The sequence below is a fragment of the Harpia harpyja genome, chromosome Z, assembly GCF_026419915.1.
Source record: "Harpia harpyja isolate bHarHar1 chromosome Z, bHarHar1 primary haplotype, whole genome shotgun sequence".
In the NCBI taxonomy this organism is placed as follows: Eukaryota; Metazoa; Chordata; class Aves; order Accipitriformes; family Accipitridae; genus Harpia; species Harpia harpyja.
The window spans coordinates 16,759,787-16,778,295 of record NC_068969.1 but is presented as its reverse complement, the minus strand read 5'-3'; positions in this window follow the sequence as shown (position 1 = coordinate 16,778,295).

The following is an 18,509-nucleotide window of genomic DNA, read 5'->3' as shown; positions in this document are numbered from 1 at the left end:
CAGGAGCTGGTATTAATCGAGGAGCCCATGAGGAAGGAACTCTGAAGCAAACTTGGTTTTCTACATTTGTTACATTGGTGTTTCGTGTAGCTTTTGTGTGGGGCCACAAACTACCGCAGCTGCCAGGAGCCGGGCAAGCTGGAGCTGCCAGCGAGGTGGTGCGCCGCCTTACACCACCCAAGGGTTAGGCCCCGTGGGCTCATTGACAGCTCTGCAGCTCGCACCCGAAATGATTCATCGCGGCGCAGACCAGCGCCTACAGAAGCATGGCAGAGGCAGGACGAGTTGGGGAGTATTTCATTTCCACCCCACTGGCGCAAAACTAATTCCAAATTCCCCGATTTCCTCCCATCAGCGCAAAACCGGCAGCGGATGCTCCACGCCCCGGCTTGTTTAACGCACCTGCCCCTCTCCCCTCTGCATCCCGGACCCGGATCCCCCCCCCGGCCCGGGGGCGGCAGACCCCCGGGGGCGGCAGACCCCGCAGCTCCGCGCCGGCCCCGCTCGGGAGCCGCGTCCCGGGGCCGCGGCGGCGGCGCGGCGCGGCCGGCAGGGGGCAGCAAAGTCCGGCCTGGCCGCCGGCGGGCCCCGCGCTGCGGAGCGGGCGCTGCGCTCGCCCGCCCCGGCGGGCCCGGCCGCTGCCTTGGGCGCAGGGGGAGCCGGCGGCGGCAGGGGTGGGCGGCTCGGAGGGTGCGTTACGGGCAGCGGTGGTTGTGTTTCCATCGCTTCCCGGCCTCACGAGTCCTTTTTAAAGCTTTTTTTTTTTTTCTTTTTAAGGTTTCAATTTTCCCTGCGTGCACAGCCCCACCGCTGTCTGGAGCGGTTCAAAACCACAGAGGGTTTTCTCTGCTGACCCCCACCCTCCGCCCCGTGCTTGGTTTTCAGCGTCTCGTCTGCACCACCATCACTCTCAAAGCCTCTCCTAAAACACCCCAAAATACAAAAAACGCTGCCAAGGAGCAAAAGGTGCAATGCTGAAACCTTTGCTCTTTGTAACGCCCCGTGATGTGGCACGAGCAGACGGCAACCAATGCTTAATTTTCCTGCTGATGTTAAAGAGCAGACAGATACCAAACCCTCTGAGCTGCCCCTCGCACGCAAGGGTGGGAAGAGCAGAAGAGCCTGACGGTGCTTGCAGCAGGGGTCAAGCACCCTCCGGCATGCGAGGCTCTGCTGCCTCCAGCACACCCGGCCCCGGCTGCCCGAGGACAAGGCGAGAGCCATTTCAGGATCCTTCTATACCAGGATGCTCAGAAGTTGCAGCATCAGGGTGAGAAACTTGGCAAAAGTTTACTAAAAGCATTATACTGCATGAGAAGTCCTAAAATAGCCAACAGCCCAGACACACGCATTTTTAAATTGCTCTCGCATTAAGGAAAAACAAAAAGCAAACCAACTAAACAACCTTTTTTATGCTTTGCCAATTCGCTTGCAATGGAAGAGTCACCACCAAGAGAATTTAAAATGATGGTCTATCTCCAAGGAGGAAAGGATCGTGCTCTTCTCAACAAAAAACTGTTTCATCATAAGTACATGCTGGAAATAGCAGCGTGTACTGCATGTAACATTAGGCCCCACTAGTAGCCCTTTTGGAACAAAAAACAACATATAATTTATGAGTTGGCAGGGCAAGTTGTCTGCAGACACCTTTCCAATGACTCTTACATCACTACGCTTAAATCTCCCTATGTGAACCTAAGTGAAATTCATCTTTACATTGAACTTGCTGCACCAAAATCCCCATGCATTAGCTCCTATTCCAAAGAAAATATTTTCCCTAAAGCCTTGTATTGCTGCTGAAAAAACTCCCAAACAACACTAAGCTTCAAAGCTGAAACCAAAAGCCTCTTGTTGCTTAGCAAGCACAAGAGACAAGTTTAGACACAACACACGGAAACAACCACCACTGTCCAGAGCAGCTTCTCCCCAGTCACATTCAGGAAACTTTTACAAGGTGGTGGAGATTTGAAGGGGGAGATGTTCTAACTTATTTGAGAGGAAACCTGGAAAAAAATAATTCATGTCTTGATTTCTTTCTTTTTCTTAGTGCCTGTTAGCATCAATATCTTTTGACTTACTCTGCATGAATTCCCAGAAAGCTTTTGGATCAACTCTGCTTCGCTTTGTTATTGTGACTGCTGGGACCAGAGGGCCGTGGAGCACTGGGGCCACCACCCCTCCCATCCACGTCATTAGTGTCCCCAGTACCCAGCAAGGTGCAAAACCGCAGCAGGAACATCTCCCATAGTGGGAACATCCACTACCTGACTACACATCCACGAATGTCCCGGTGCTGGGAGACAGGTAACACTGGAGCTTTTCTCTGAGCTGGCCAATACGTGCTGGTTATTTTTCAAAGCTTGTAGAGCTGTGTGAAATCTCTGCCCTTCTGACATACCAGCGTGACATTTTTTTGAGGTGACTTGAGGAGCGATTGAAGGCAAACTGATGGACCTGATGACAGAAACCTTCCCTGGGAGACCTGTGCCTTGGTCAAATAAAATGTGAGCATCAAAACTATTTGCTGGTATGTAACAGCAGTGGGATTCACTGAAAGAATGAGATAACTTCTGCATCTCAGGACTCATGCTGTCAGGGGCACATATTCATTCAGTTTCTCATATATAAAAGCAGGTTCTTCCCAGCGCTTCTTGGCACATTGATGGAGAGAACAAAATCCCCAGGCCCAACCTTTCCTGTCCCCATAAAATCCAACAAAGCCAAGGGAAAATTTCTTCCTGTACATTGTGTGGGCTCTGGCAATGCCCATGGGTCCCTTTACTCGTGTACGTGGGGCAGAGGTTGGCAGCAAGGGGGGACAGGGAGCCAGGCTGGCTGCACGGAAACACTCTCCAGTATATGCCTGAGCACAAAGGCTGTGCCGAAGAGCTGGGGGAGCAGAGCGGTGTATTTGGGGTGTGTTGAGGTTTGACTTTTCAGTACTACTCATTCAGGAGGATGCTGTAAGAGACAGCAAATCCCTCTTTGAATAGACAGATTATATTCATATTTAACTTGTGCTTGAGTTCTCTCCCTTTCTCCTCCTTACTGCCTAACTCATCAAACCTGCCAACTGCTTCACTAAGTACACCAAGCAATGACAAAGGATCTCAAGGCACATGAGGAAAAACCCTCATGTAATCTCCTTGCTCCAATATAGTAAATAGCCAGCATACTTACTGAATGTAAAGAGATGGAAAAAGGGGATTTGTGTTTCACTGCAGCATTGCTCAAGATGCAGATAGAGGCATTCCCTAAGCTTGACAGGACTAAACCCAGACCCCAATCCTACAAGTGCATCATCTAACACTGGTACGCCTATACCATCCTACAGCAAATTATGTAATATGCAATAAAACAAAAGAGTTCACCTGTATTTCAGGCCTCTCACATAATGCTGGTTTGCTAGACATCACACAAGGGCTGCAGCTGGCACCCAACAAGCACTTCTCTTTGAGGACAGAGTGGTGGCAAGTCTTAAGAAGGAAACGATACTGCTCCTGGGATCTGTGTAAGGGGCTGTGCTGAAAATGATGCAGGGAGGTTGCAAAACCACTCAGATAAAACAAAAAAATCAAGTGAGAAAGAATAAAAACATCACAGTGTGGGCAAAATCCTAAGGAAAGCAAAAGGGTTGTTTGGCAGCACAGCATTTCCACAGAGTTTCGACAGCAGGACCAGCAGAAAGGCTGCGCTGTGGAAGCCCAGCCTTGGCTACGCAGCGAGGGACTGTGGGCTCTGCCCGGAGCTGCCTGCTCCCCGCTCCCACAGGCCTGGGCTTCGCCAGTGTTTACTTGGCCTGTGGATGCTTTTTAATCCAATGTCATGGGTTTTTCAAGTGTGCCAATTCCCGCTGTAGCCTGCTGCCAACTGATAGATGGTTTATGCCATTAACAGCGCCCGAGGATGAGAATTGCTAAAGAGCAATGGGAATATTTACTTTCTCCTGCTAATGCGAGTAGCAAGCAGAGGACTTCAAAAACCTTGTAACCTGTATGCAGCCAGCTGCAGGCCAAGCCTGGATGGGGGCAAGAAGAAACTGCAGGACACAGCTCCATAGGGAGAAACAGCTAAAACGTAACAAATCCTCAGGGCAGAGTGCTCAAAGACAGGCTGTAGCATTAAACCACTGCATTGCCTGCAGGGAGTGACCACGTAAGAGATGCGAGCCAGTGGGCTTCTTTTCTTGGAAGAGCGGAAAGAAGAAAAGAGAAGCAAAAAGGAAAGGAAAAGCAAAGAAAATGAACTGTGAGCCGATTGTCCCTGCCTTATTCCCATTCTCCAGGACTAGACCTCTAGCCTCTGTATGTGCACATATATGCACACATGTGCACATGTGCATGCAGACACACACATCTGCAACTGGAAACCTTGCAGACTGCCGACTACACCGTACAAAAGTACTTCTGGAAGCTTAAACTGATTAAATCAATACACACATCTCAGTGGCTCCTGTTCTTTCTGACCGTGGCTGAAAGCCTCACGCCCATCACTACCACGGCTTCTCCATCGAGCCAGCCCAGACCCCCCACCGCTTCTTCCACTCCCACGTCTCCACCAGCGATACAAACACAGAGCCTCAGTGGAGGAGTAAATACTCGCTATTATTTGTCCTGACACTTGGGGAAGCACTGGAAAGTTCGGCTACCTTGCTATTTCACATTGTCTTGTTATCACCCATTGCCAAACTTCTGCTTGTTTGCTTTAGAATTGCTCATCTCTCTGGGGAGCGGCAGGGGAAGAGACCAGGCACGGGGAGCAGAAAGCAGCAATTTCACTGAGAAATAATAGTAACCGACCAAAATGAAGTGATTACATGGATACATCAGTGCAAATGAGACAAGAAAGATTCCCAGTTGTGTTATCCCCAAATTGCTACCTGCCTGTTGCTGTGCCTGCGATCAGCTGCATCAGCTGCAGCGGGCCGAGTTCAGCACCCGGTCCTTCTCCTGCTCATTAATTTCGGCAGCAATTCCCAGCAAGGGCAACAGGAGCAGGTTGTGTCTGTTTGCTAAAATGCTGTAAAGCTCCTTGGATGGTGCGCTCAAGCCAGACAGACAGTGAATCGCTCTGAGGTGTCTGTTCCTGGGGTTCCACAGCAGAGTAGCTCCTGGTGTGCATGCAAGGGACCTGGGTTGTGGGCACATTGCGCCGATGCTGCACGTCCCTCCTGTCCCTCCTGCACACCAGGTGACCTGCTTCTCTTTGCCTTTTCTTAGCTTGCAGGTGAAGGTAAGGTACCTGAACTGGCCGTACAGGATCAGTCAATGATTTAGGCTGCAGAGAATCTTTGGAGTTCTCTAATCCAACCTCCTGCTCAGAGTAGGGCCAGCTTCAGATTTAGGCGAGGTTGCTCAGAGCCTGGACCTGGGTATTTGAGTGTCCCCAGGGATGGAGGTCCCACAGCCTCTCTGGGTCCCGATTCCAGTACTTGACCATTGGGAAATTTTTACTTCTTGCTGTCCAGCTGACATTCCCTTACTGGCCATTGTGCCGTTGCCCCAGGTCCTTGCGGCCATGGGACGAGCTGGGCTCTGTCACACAGCCGAGCGGCATCGTCTGGATGTGACCTCCGCTCCCCAGCCCAGCCGCGCTCTCCAGGGCTTTGTGTGCCAGGATCTGGCCACTGAAGTTAGCGTGCAATTCTGCTACTGCTCATTTAGACAAAGCATTGAACAGGTTAAAAAAGCTCCTCTACTGATGGTGCTCCAATTTTTTTTGCAGCAAAGTAGGAGACAGAGGTAGGGTTTCACATAAGATGGGAACCGAGCTCTCGGACAGCATTATTACCTCCCTGCCATCAGTGCGGCCCCTCTGGCTTTCCAGCAGCCAAGGGAAGAGAGCAGCCCCAGCATTTATCATGTCACATCCTACTCTGCCATCAGCCTGGGTGGCCGAAAACCTCACCCCGAAACTTTTCTTTCTGGAAGCAGTTTTGCCTACAGAGCTGCCTGCGGAACACTCACACTGTGCATCACACCAGCATGGTAGATTCCTCCCACCGGTAGACTGACATGATGACCATATCCTTTCCAATAAAATTTTATTTGAAGATCCTGAAGAAAAATAATTACTCGTGCTCCCCATCAGAAAGCCAAACAATTACAGTGGCGAATGATACTGTAGCAGTGCCTATAATTAAGGAACTGCCAGCATTTTAATTATAACTAGTATCTTCAGTGGCTGACAATCCAGCTGTACAGCAAACCCGTTAAAAGTGAGATTGCCAGTTCCAGAGTTATAGACCAGCAATTAAAGTTTTAGGGAGCTTTTTTGTACTTATTGCTTATTAAGATGTGTTTCTTGCCTATCAAGAGCTTTGGGGTAATTTCAGTAAAGTCCTTATGTTAATGAGTAGTGGGCTTTCCTTTAACTTTCAATGATTCCTCTGTCACAGCATGGGGTGGGGACATCCTGAGGCCAGCAAGTGTCTCATTAGGCTTTCTCCCATCACACCGAAGCCGACACAGTGCTGCTTTAACATTTTCCACCTTCAAAGCACTGGGCCAGTTATTGCTCAGTACCACCAAGGAGCTTTGCTGAACTCTGTTTAGAAGGTGCCCTAAGTACCAGTGGGGATTTATTTAGTTATTACCTAAAATTTAAAAATGCATTTTGAACAATAAAACTTCATTAACCATAAAGAGACTAAGAACTCACCAGTTTGCAATATCAAAAATATTAGAAACAACACGAAACTTGTCCCTTCCCCAGCTTCTGCTTCTAAGGCACTGCAGAACCAAAATGTGGTTCACTTTATTTTTTTCTTCATTCAGGAATTCAGACAAAGTGTTCAAACTTTGCAGACACAGAGTCCCTCCAGACTGCCTGTGCCTGCAAGGGCTCACATGCTCTGAGCCTGTGCTCAATCCAGCACCTGAGCAGGTCAAGAGGAGCAGAGCAGCCTACAGCATACAGCCACCGGGCCACTAGCGATGGGCCCTGAGTGTACACATACCAGACACACCAACATCACCTACTCGGTGAGTTTTGTGCCGAAAACTTTCCTACCCTGAAGCAGTCACTGCACATCCCAGGACTGTGATGGAAATACCCCCTGGTAAGTGATGCTATTAGGTCAAGCTGCTTCAAGCCAACTGAGGGTGGAAAAAAAGGATAAAAAAAATTACCAACTCTGATCCAAGGAAGTCTGCACAGACTGTGGCCGTTCAGTTGGCACAGCAGGGATCATGCAGGCATGCCTTTGCTGACTTGGATTTTGCTGGCTGGTCCTGGGACAGACGGGCTGCAGCAGAAAATGTTCAGGGCAGCCGATGTTGCCTGCCTGCGAGGTAGGGGTGTGCAGCTACCTCTGATCTCCGAGACCCAGGAGTTATAAGCCGTGCTGGCTGGCTTACACAGCTAGCCTTGCCCTTGCTGCAGTGGGGACAAAACCCCAGCCAGGGCATGGCCCCTCCTCACCTCCCTGCCTTTTCCAGCATGGGTCTCCAGTGAGGACTGGTGTACAGGCTTTTCCCTCGTCCCCTGCCTGGGGACACACAGGGATACTCAGGCCTGGAAAATCACCTGCACTGGCATGCATTTTGAGAACATATTTCCACCCTTCAGGCCTGGCTCAAGGGAAAGGTCCCCGCAGAGCTCAGCAGAAGCAACACTTGGGAATAAAAACCTGCTGAACGAGACGTGCTGTGTCTTAATTACACAGAGCTGGTATTCCCAGCATCGCGACACTTGCGCTGGAAGATAAGACGTGAAGCCTGTCAGGTAGGAAGCTTACCGCAATGCTGCCCGGTGCAGGGGTCCCTCTGGCAGGCGAGCTCTGGAGCCCCGGCTCTCACCCACAGCCTGCTGCCCACCACCCTGGGAGCACCACACACCCCAGCGACCCACAACATCAGGCTGGGCAGGGAAAGAAGAGCCGTGACTTAGCAGGCAAGGGCAAGGCATCAACCCCAGCTATGAGTTCACTACCCCAGTTCACTCAGCCAACTCGTTCCCATTCCTCCAGTCCTTGCATCTCGGCTTCCTCCACCCACCGCTGCCTCCCTGGCTGGGCTCGCCTGCCCTCCCCGGGCACCATGCCCCCTTTCCCTCCAGCAGCTCCCTCATAAAACAGCAGAAATAAAATCTGTGCTGTTTGCAGCAGCCCCTCAGCCTCCACAGGCTCACAGGGCAGATGTTCAAAGCTTTTAGATGCTTACATGCAGAGAGAGCATCACCTACCAGGACTTTTAGAAATGTCTTGAGAAAACCGTGAGACCTCCCTCCCTCCCTTAACCGTGCTGAAGATCCCAGTCAGGGACCTGCCTCCGCACTCAGGCACTAAAGGGCCTTTTAAAAATTTTGACCCGTGGGCTGTCACAGGATGGAGGCAACATCCTTACACCAACAGCACCAGCGGCGGTTCAGGAGGAGCGCACCTCCAAAAGAGGGGTATAGCCCTTTGCAGAAGCAGATATTGCTGCCTGGCCTCATGTGATTTTAAATGCTGCAAATATACTTATTTGTTTCCATTACTTACATTTTGCATATATATTTTTCTAAACCTCAGATTATTAAACACGATTGTCTATGCTGGAGAGCTCGAGTACCTAAACGTGCAGGGGTATGCCATAGCACTCACTACCACACAAATACTCCAGTTTAATCCAGGTACAACTGAGTAACTGCTGTTAGCGTGGTGCCCTGCACAGGGATGACACGTACACGTGCAGTTACCTGCTCTCCGGAGACAAAGCTAACCCCAGGGCTTGGAGTACCTGCACTCCTCCAGGAGAGATGAGAGTCCATCTCCCTCCTGCAGAAGGATGCAGGCACCAAATGCACTACAAATACATTTAAATTATGATAAAATACTTTTGTTTCCTGCTTAAACCTTATGAACCATGATTTGACACCTTTTCCATGAGCTTTCGAGGAGCTGTGATGAAGGAGGGTAGATTAGCCTCAGGGCAGGGCATGAGCAAGGACAGAAACTGGGGCTTGTTCATCACTCAGATGATCACTTCTCATTCCAGGGCTAGTTATGAGAGATGTTAATTTGAACTGGCAGCAGATTTTGCATAAAGACATCTCAGAACACCAGTCAGCCCCAACATTTGCCATGGAATTTAGTTTTCATATTACTAAAACCTTATAATGAAGTTTTCCAGTGCAGATCTTACTTCAAGCTTTGCTGCAGTGACATTCAATGTGAGTAGAGAATACACTCACTCCAAAGGGTAAAGGGTGGGATTTTATTACTGTTAAGTGTCCTGTGCTTAGCCTTAACTTCTTCACAGTATAGGACACTAAGAAACGTTGGGGTTATGTCCACAGGATTTGCAGCATCCTTCTTCTCCATGTATGGGCCAGGACTGCCCAGAGCTTTTATGCAGGAGCAAAGCATTTACTGTTGATGATACTGGAAGCATTTCTATGACATTTTCTTTCAGTCTAGAATGTATTTATTTTATCCCTAGCTAAAAGTGTTTCAGCTAGCTCTCTCCTTATAAAGATAGTTCCACCAAAGTTGTTACCACTCTTCAGAGAATCCTCCCTGGACAGGCTGCATTTTCCTTCTGAAACCATAGGCAACTCTTAAAAACTGCTTCTTCCCATTTTTTGCCAGTTGTAAAAAACTCTCCTGAACCCTGAAGCTGCATCTTTAGTATACTGTTGGCAAACACTGAATTCATTCACTTGTTCTGCTCTTCAGGTGCCACATGATTCTTATCTACTTATTTTCAGCTCTGTGTTCAAGCCTCCTATTTCCTATTCAAAAAAATAAAAATAACCAAGAACAAACCCTGCAAAAGGATTTATTTTCCCCTCTGCTTGTGTCTCTGCTGTTTGCATAGGGATGCCTTTCAAACCTGCCCTTGGCCACCTTCTCTCCACTTACATCTCAGCAGTATTTGGAGCAGAGCTCCTCTAGCATCGCTTCCCGGCTGGAGCGGGGAGATCCTCAGCTGACTCACCCGCTGCAGTCTAGCAGGTTCCTGTACTTGCTGGGAAGTGACCCACAGTCCTGAGTGTAAAAGAGGAGCAAACAACAGGAGAAAGATTGCTGTTCTTTGCTCGCGCTCTCTAATTATAAGTAGTACTTTTACACACAGGCACAAGATGTTAATGTCAGGGAAGCGCATTTCTGTCCTGTATCTTCCCTTACTTATTCTGCACTCTTCTTAGGATACAGGAGAGAGCAACTCCTACACGCAATTTATATATATCTGTAGATATATGTGAGAGATTTTTAATAAAAAGAGGATGACAGTTGCCACAGGAAATTATGAATACATGCATACATACACACATTCAAACACGTACCCTGAGCCTTTGAGACCTTTCAATTTCTTGAAGGAAATACTTTTAAAGAAGGGTGATGCCCCTCTTGCTCAAACCAAGAGCTCAGCAGCAAAGAAGGGGGTGAATATGCACCCGAGCCCTCCTCACGAGCTCTGATCTAAGAGAACACGTCATTTTGTGATGTGGGCATGTGAAAAAGTTGTCTTCCAGTAAGCCATAGCACAGCTACTCTAGTAAATACTCTTTTACCCTCCAGTTACTGCAAGGTAGGACATATGGAGGGGTAACTACTTTATGTGGCAATTGTGAGCATCAGCTTTCTTCTAGAGGAGGGAAGAGTGGGGCTTCATTTCCACTCCACCCTAAATGTAGCTGCCAAAGAAAGGAGGCAGCTTCACCTGAGATCCAGTCACTGACAAAATACGTTAGGAACCTCAAGCTTCTGTTTTCCTCTAAAACTCCTATAATTGCTACATAAATAATCAGTTTAGTGTAGGATGGTTCAATCAATCTGGCCCTGGGAAAACGTTAAGTAATAACAGTTTTGTGCAAGCTGCAGACTAGTGTCTTTATTAAAAACCTACATCAAAGCCCATGCCTAGTCCGATCTATTCAGGCTACTGCTCTCATTTTAAACGTGCTTATACACCGAAGAATCCTGACGGATTGGAGCCGTAGGAGGTAAACCAGCAGATTGAAGAGGTTAAATGTATTTCTTTACTAATGGGACTGATGCTGTTCAAAGCTCCCATAAAAATTCAGCATGAAGAGCTTCCTAAGCTCAGGGGTTTTATAGCCTTCATGATCATTCAACCTTTAAGCAGATACAAAGAAAATTTTTCTCTGCCTTTCTCTGAATATATCCATCTCCTTAAGAGCAAGTGAAAGACTTTTATAGAGAACTTGATAAAATTCCTGAGACAGCTCATTAATTCTAGTCACTTCAGCAGTGACTTCCCCACCACTTGTGGCACTCAAAGAGGTTATAGACTGCCTTAGTAAGAATGAATCCTATTCATTAGCCATTTCCCTGCACTTGCATATTAATATTGTCTGGCCTTGTTAAATATAGAAACTTATTCTCTTTTAATCCGTTTTTAACAGGCATTTTTTTTCCTAGGGGTAGCCACGAAATAATTGATAATGAGTTATCCCACCTCCAAAAAGTTTGTGAAATTCCCCAGACAGCCTCCAGTTGCTGCTGGGGAGCTGGGGCAGGCCAGTTAGCTCTGTGGATATTGTGCTTGTGATGGGAAATATAGAACCTTTTGCACTACACACCCTCTTCGCCACTTTAAGGAGACATAATTTAATCAGCAGAACTTTCATCTGTTACACATGTGCTTATAAACAGGATCCAGTGGTGAAAATAAGAAATAATAATCACAAACGATGCAAGTGGTAGGTGTGAAGGAACTTCCAGCAACCCCTTATCCTCTCTACAGCTCAGCTTCACACAGCACAACCCAACCAAACACCACCCATACTCTCAAGTAACTCAAAACTAGAAAGACTTGGCAGCAGCAGAAGGTAACTTGCTACCAATGAAATCTTTATTCTACAGGGTAAAGACCGTTCTGTTAATCTATTTGACTGAAATGAGAGCTGGTTGAAATCTCTCAGCTGTGCTTTATTGAATAAAGTTTTTCATGTAAACAGAAATTCTGAAGGACCTTGGGGAGAGGAGGTGTATTGAAGAAAATGTTGCTTTCTTGGCAAGAGAAAACTTAAAACTGTGGATGTTTCCATGAAAATGAGGCCTCTTGTGCTGTTAACTACATAAGGAACAGTGTTACACCCTGAAATAGGAAATTGGATTTTCCATCTTTTTTATCAGCTTCCAAGATTAATAGCTTTACAAGAATCTAATCCTTTTAGAAATCCAGCACAAATATTTCCCTCTTGCATCTTGCAGTAGCAAACTATTCAGCCAAAGTGGATACACAAAATCCTAGCAACTAATTTGAGCTAATTTGGTCATTCTGATGAGGCTGCAGGAAAAGAATTGGAGACAGAAGAATTACAGGGGAACTCTCAGATATTTAGTAGCAGCCAAAACCTCCCCCTGGTATTGGCAACGCACCATAAACCAAGAGCCGTTCAAATCCATGGCTGCTGCTAAGCTCCTGGTTGGTCGTGTGGCAGCGTTTTCAATATTCATTATAATGAGGAGCTTCTGATGAGCTCTTGGTGCTGTTTATAGTACAAGCCCAGGTATAGCTCATTTTCCGAGAATAACTTTGGCAAAAACCCAGTATCTGTTGCAGCTTTTTGACAACTTATAATTATGGTCAGAACTGCAGTCAAGTGATTTCAGACAGGAGAGCAAGTAATTTCCCAGAGTTACCCACTGGGGCAGCACCCTCCCCATCTGAACACCCGCGGAGAAGAGAACGTTCCCACCGTTCAAGTTCCTGCAGAGTGTGTGCATGAGGGGAAAATGCACTTTTTTTCCCTTCAGGAAAAAAACCTTCCATTTTTCTATCCTTTACAATCACTAGTGATTTTCTGTGTGCTAAGAATACACCAAAAATCCCAACTCTTAAGTAATGTTCCTGCATAGCACTATTCTGACTGTGAAACCTGGAGTCCCCATGTGCCCACTGCTGTGTGCTGGAGCCCCGATGGTAAGCATTGCACTTCGACATTTAATTCTGCACTGTGAGTGACCTCCACCTTTTTTATACTGACTCGACACGCAACGCAACCATGACAAAAGTCCTTTTCCTGCTTTTTTAGGGACTGACTTCCTTCCCATCCTCAGTACCTGTGCTGGATGCTTGATTCATTCCAGTTCAAATGCTATTGACAGTGGACCAGGTCCTCTGTGTTTTCAGAAGCTGGCCCCTCGTGGGGCTGCACACACAGCTCTGGGACAGCAGAGCTAGATTCAGTATCCTTTAAATCAATGCTGACTTCAGCGCCGGTACAGCTGAACCTGCCCCCAACAAATTTCACCACTGTGTTGATGCAAGCCCGACATAAATGAGATCAGAAATGTGATTCATCACTTCTAGAAGCCACTTTGCTGTGTTTTTCAAGAATCAATGATACTCTCTCAGCTGAATTTTACCAAGAAATCAATTATCTACTAGCTATGACATTTATCAAAACAGGTTACCAGTGATGTAAATCATCGTCACCTTGCTGAAGCCAGTAGCACCAAGCCCATCTGCATGAGCCAGGCAAGTAGCCTATATCCTATTAGGATGGATGGCAATATATGAACCTTGTACAGCTGACAGACATTTATGGAGGATAATTATGGAGACTGCAAGAATATCAGTTACTTTGACATGTTAATGGTTTCTTTTTAATTAGATACACAGGCACAGAGGTGAATGCAAATAATTCAGTTGTTGCTGAGCTAACATTTCTTTACCAGGACAGGTCCCCAGATGTGCTTCATTCTGCACTAAAGAGCAGTCCATCAAGTATGGGGAAGCTCTTCAAGCAAGACCAAGGCTGGGAACACCATCTGAGAAGTACAACTGAGCCCAAGTGCCTTGTTTGCCCCAAACTGCCCTGTTTATGGTGGTACCTAGCCTGACCCAAGCCCACCCCTAGCCAGAAGCAAGGTTGACATGGCACAAAGCAGCTGGTGCTACAGGGCTTGGGTGTACGTGAGCTGCAGCAGGGAAAGGAGGAGAGATATTTCAGGGGGGGAGTGAGTCCCTGGCAGGTCATGCTGAGCCAATTAACCCCCCACACGCGGGACATACAGTTGTGCACAGTGCGCTGCTGGTCTGGGAGCTGCGGTAGTGACGCCTTTAATTATTTAAACCAGAATAAACAGCAGAATGCTTTGATTTTGTGAAGCTGGGGGATATCTGTCACTATTTGGCAGGGCTGGAGCCGGCTGCCAGGCACAGCCGCCAGCAGAGACCCTGCGGGCACCACCTCACCTCCGAGGGGACGGGGTCCCGGGTCCCCGGCCGGGGGAGAGAACCAGTGGGCACCCTCGGCACTGCGGGAGCCAGCGCTTGCCATGCCACGGTGCTGGCAGCATGACCTGCTGCTCCTGCCTCAGGACCGCTGGGGACGGAGGTGGCTTTGAACAGGAGATTATTGCCTCTTACGTACCATTTTCAGGATGCAATCAGAAAAATAAATAGATAAACGGTCTCTTGCTTTTGACCTCCGATATGAATGCCTCAAAGAATTACCCTGTCATTATGTGGAATATATGATTCCAACCATGTATATTTTTAATAACCACCTAGCATTAGCAGTACAGCTTGCTTTGTCAAGCTTTCAGGGCCACTGAGGAATTAGTTTGAGGATCCAACTGAAGCTGCAGGTGTCAGTGTACATGAATTGATGGTATCCGTATATGGAGACACAAAGCCTTTCCATACAGGAATATTTTTAATGTTAATTCCTTATTTAAACTCCTTTCTGCAGACCCAACTTATTTTCATATCCTGTAAGCCATATTTCACAGGCAGTTCAATCCGCTTCCTAGAAAACTGGCCAGCGAAGCAGTTTCTACTTCTTTGTCCAGACACTACAGCCATGATACTGTGACCGACCATCCTCCCCGTACTCCATTTCCACAGGGATTTCACTTCCCCAGAAATTTCTCTTCCCCAGGAATTTCTTCCTTGCGGTCTGCAGTGAATGTCACTGTGTAAAAGAGCAGCAAGCTGTGAATTGGTATTTATTCCCCTGTTTGTAGGAGTAGGATGCAAAGTTGGCTGGATTTCCAGAATGGATGCTGGCTCAATTAGTTTTTCCAGTGTCCTGTAGCAATCCCGTTGGCATACATCCTCCTCTACACAGACACCACGAGCGTGCGTGTATGTGTGAGTGCAAAACCTATACATGTTTCAGCTTCTCTTTAACCTAAATGAGGATAATGGGACATGGCATGGAAGAGCCTGGCTTCGTTGGGATTTAAGGAAAGACAAAACTCCCCCCATCCCCCTGCCTGCCTCCAGCAGACTCCAAAAGAAGGGGAGCTACTTTGTTTAGCATCAGCCACCCTTGCTCAGAAATAAAATTTTCTTTCATCAAGACATACAATTACTACATGTGGCATTCATAAAAACAATGCCATGTTTAGCAATTTGTAGCATTAAACATTGAAAGGAATTTTCTCTGATGGAGTTTGACGACTTTGTCCAAAAAAAAAATAAATTACATTTCTTTAAGCTGCAAATAGTCTTTAACGGAAGCAGATTTAAATACAAACTAAAGTTCCCTCACACTGTGCTGTAAAACACAAGGGAAACATAATTCATTTGCAGCAGTTTGCAACAAGAAAACTTGGCAGTCTTTCAGCAAGTTTCATAATTGCTCTATTTTAAACTTCAGCTTGAAAATGCTCAGGATAGCTTTTAGTTTTATTGAAAGGTTAATTTCACACCTACAGAAAAATATCAGCTTTCCATTAGATCTAACGGAGTGTTAAATGCGAAAATTACAGACCCTTCATATAAATGTGCACAGTTTGTTGCATTTTTAACCCATCTTGCTTTCCCATTCTTTCCTGGTGGAGCCGAGGCACAATAGGTGGGCGCGCTGCCTCCGTGGGCACGCCACGCACGATTGCACATACTTGTGTCTTATTCCTGGGTGAGACCTGCAAGACAACGCCAGCCACAGTAATTTGGGTGCTAGCTATGAGGGGTGGTGGGCTTTAGCAGCCTACACTTGAAAAACACCCAACACGGAGGGCAAATGGGGACATATCCCTGGCACAAGTGTTGAACAAAAATGCTAATTCTTCACAGATTTATGCCAAGGTGTCTCAAAAATCACCATCGCATCTCTGGGATCACCTTATTGTTAGAAGAGTGCAAACAAGGGGTAGTTTGTCCGTCTTCCTTCCCATCCCATAAGCTGAATTTTCTATTGGGGTGAGATGTGCCATTGGGGGCCAGCCTGCTCCTGTGGCTCCCCTCCCATGACCAGGCAAGCACAGCTCCTCTCCCACTGGAGGGGTCAAATTAGGGTGCGGAATTAGGAAAAACCCAATAAAATATTTCCGGTGCAATGTCCTGTCCCGCCAGGGTTCACTGAGCCCATCAGTCATTTGGGGTGGGGGAATGGCCCCCTGGAGCCACTCTTGAATAGTCAGAGGAGCCCCAGGAGGACATTTCCAAGCATCTAGGGCTAAATATCTTGCTATAATTATTTTGTGACACAGCCTGAACTTCAGCCTCCCATGCCCTAGACCAGGGTTTGAGAAAGTCCCTGCAAACATGATGCTTTAATATGTTCTGCAACCTCCACTTCCCCAAACCCAGCGCTTCCCCCAGCTTCTCAGCTCAGTGCTTCCCAGTGGTTAAACACAGATAACACTTGTAGCAGTAGTTTCAGTTACCCCTGACGGATACAGACATTTCATGGCCCCCGAAACCATCATACCTCCAAGCAACAAGTGCATGTGTGAGCATGCATGCTGCTGGAGGGGGTGGAGGAGAGGCAGATCGAGAGGACTGAGTTCACGCAGCCATATGCACAAGGAATGCCATTAGGAAAAAACATAGCTTTTGCCTTCAAGAAAACTACGATTCAGTCACTACTTTATGGGGGGAAAAAAAGTCACACTGAATTTCATTTAGGTATTTTAAGTTCAATCTCACCAGAAACTATTTGTCAAGGGAAGAGAGGAGGGGGGGCGGGGTAATTAATCCTAATGAATCCTGGTACCACGGCTCTGTGCAAGGCGAATTTACAATTGCACGGTGCTCCCTTGAGCACAAAGCGTGACCCTGTCATTGTCAGGGGCTCCTGCCTGTGGAAGGTGTTGCTCAGGACAGAGGGATTGTCCCCGGAGCTCAGGGGACGTGCAGAGCTGCCATCTCCCCCCATCCGATGGAACAAGGTGCCGTGCACGGCCACCGGCACGCCGGGATGCTGAGCCGCAGCTCAGCTGGGATCGCAGCACATGCGTGGGCTGCCACGTCCCAGGTTCCCCGGGAACAATTTAATCGCTACTTGCAGACAAAGGATTAATGCAACAGAAGAAACAGGTTTATTGATTGCGAGTTACATCCCCTGCCGTGTGCTTCTCTATGCCAACGCAGGGCCGTGCAGGGGGACGCAGTGCGGCACGGCCCAGACGCGAACCTCAAAGCACCTTCTCCTCCAAAGCACACCATTTCCACGTCGTTCAGGAAGAGCTCTTAGGTTTGTGGCAGTTTTGGTAATCAGTGGCAATTTTTGCTGCAAGCTTTTGATTGCCAAGAAATAACCAGGGGCCTCTTTTGCTCCAGAGAGCTGGCCCCGAAACCAGTCAAACGCTCCTCCCTGCAATAGCAAAGCAAACCTCGTACATGGCAGAGACAGCCAGGCCTGCAAATAGCTTGGTCTGGATTCCTCACCGGGCAGAGAGATTTGGAAAACAGCTTAGAGAAACAGCCTTCAACCAGGTGTTGAGGCTGGGAGCTGAGGCAGTGCTTCCCAAGCTGTGCTCCGGGCACCTTGCCTTTTTAACATTGGCATGTCTGAGAAGTGAGGCACAGCCCTGATAAGGAACTGCCAGAGAAGATATCAGTAAAATAACCGGGTTTTCTTTAGCTGCTTGCTTTCTTTTTAAAAGAGCTTTCTAGTTTCTCCCCACAATTATGAAAATAAATAACTTGGATGTCTCAGATTCTCTTGTCTTGAAACAGCAGGGAAAATGTAGCTTATGAAAGGAGCTGCTGTCTTTTCAAAAATAAGCTTCCTTTTAACATTTGCAAGTTATCAGCATTGCAAGGATCCTGGCAGGAGGTGAGCCATCCTGCAGGAGATGGATGGGCAATTGCTGAACAAAGGCTTGTGCAATTTGGCTGAGTTAGTGGGAAGTTGAAAAAAAAGTTCAGTCATCAGTGAGAGCACCTCCAGGCATCCCTCTGAATGTCCCAGGTGAGCACCATCCCTCATCCAAAAGGCAGATAACCTTTACACAGCTCTCTGGCATTCAGTCTCTGGCCTTTAGAATTGCTGCTTTTCCCATCTTCCCCATGTAAATCATCACACTTCCCCTTTTTATGATATTCTAATTAAGAAAACTGTGATAACAGTAACTAATTATGTCCATAACACATTCTGAAGTGCTCTCTCCGCCTGTCAACACTCAGAACGGGAGTCTAAACTTTGGCAAGGGTCCCAGAGCCAAAAAAGGGTCTGGAGCAAGATGCCACTAACCTCCTGTCATTAATCTTAGATAAAGAAGTTCCTATGAACCACCAGTGATTCGTTTGCCATCAGTCTCTGGGATCCTTGTTCAGCTTTTCTGATACAGCTCAGTTACACTCTTCTAATCACTT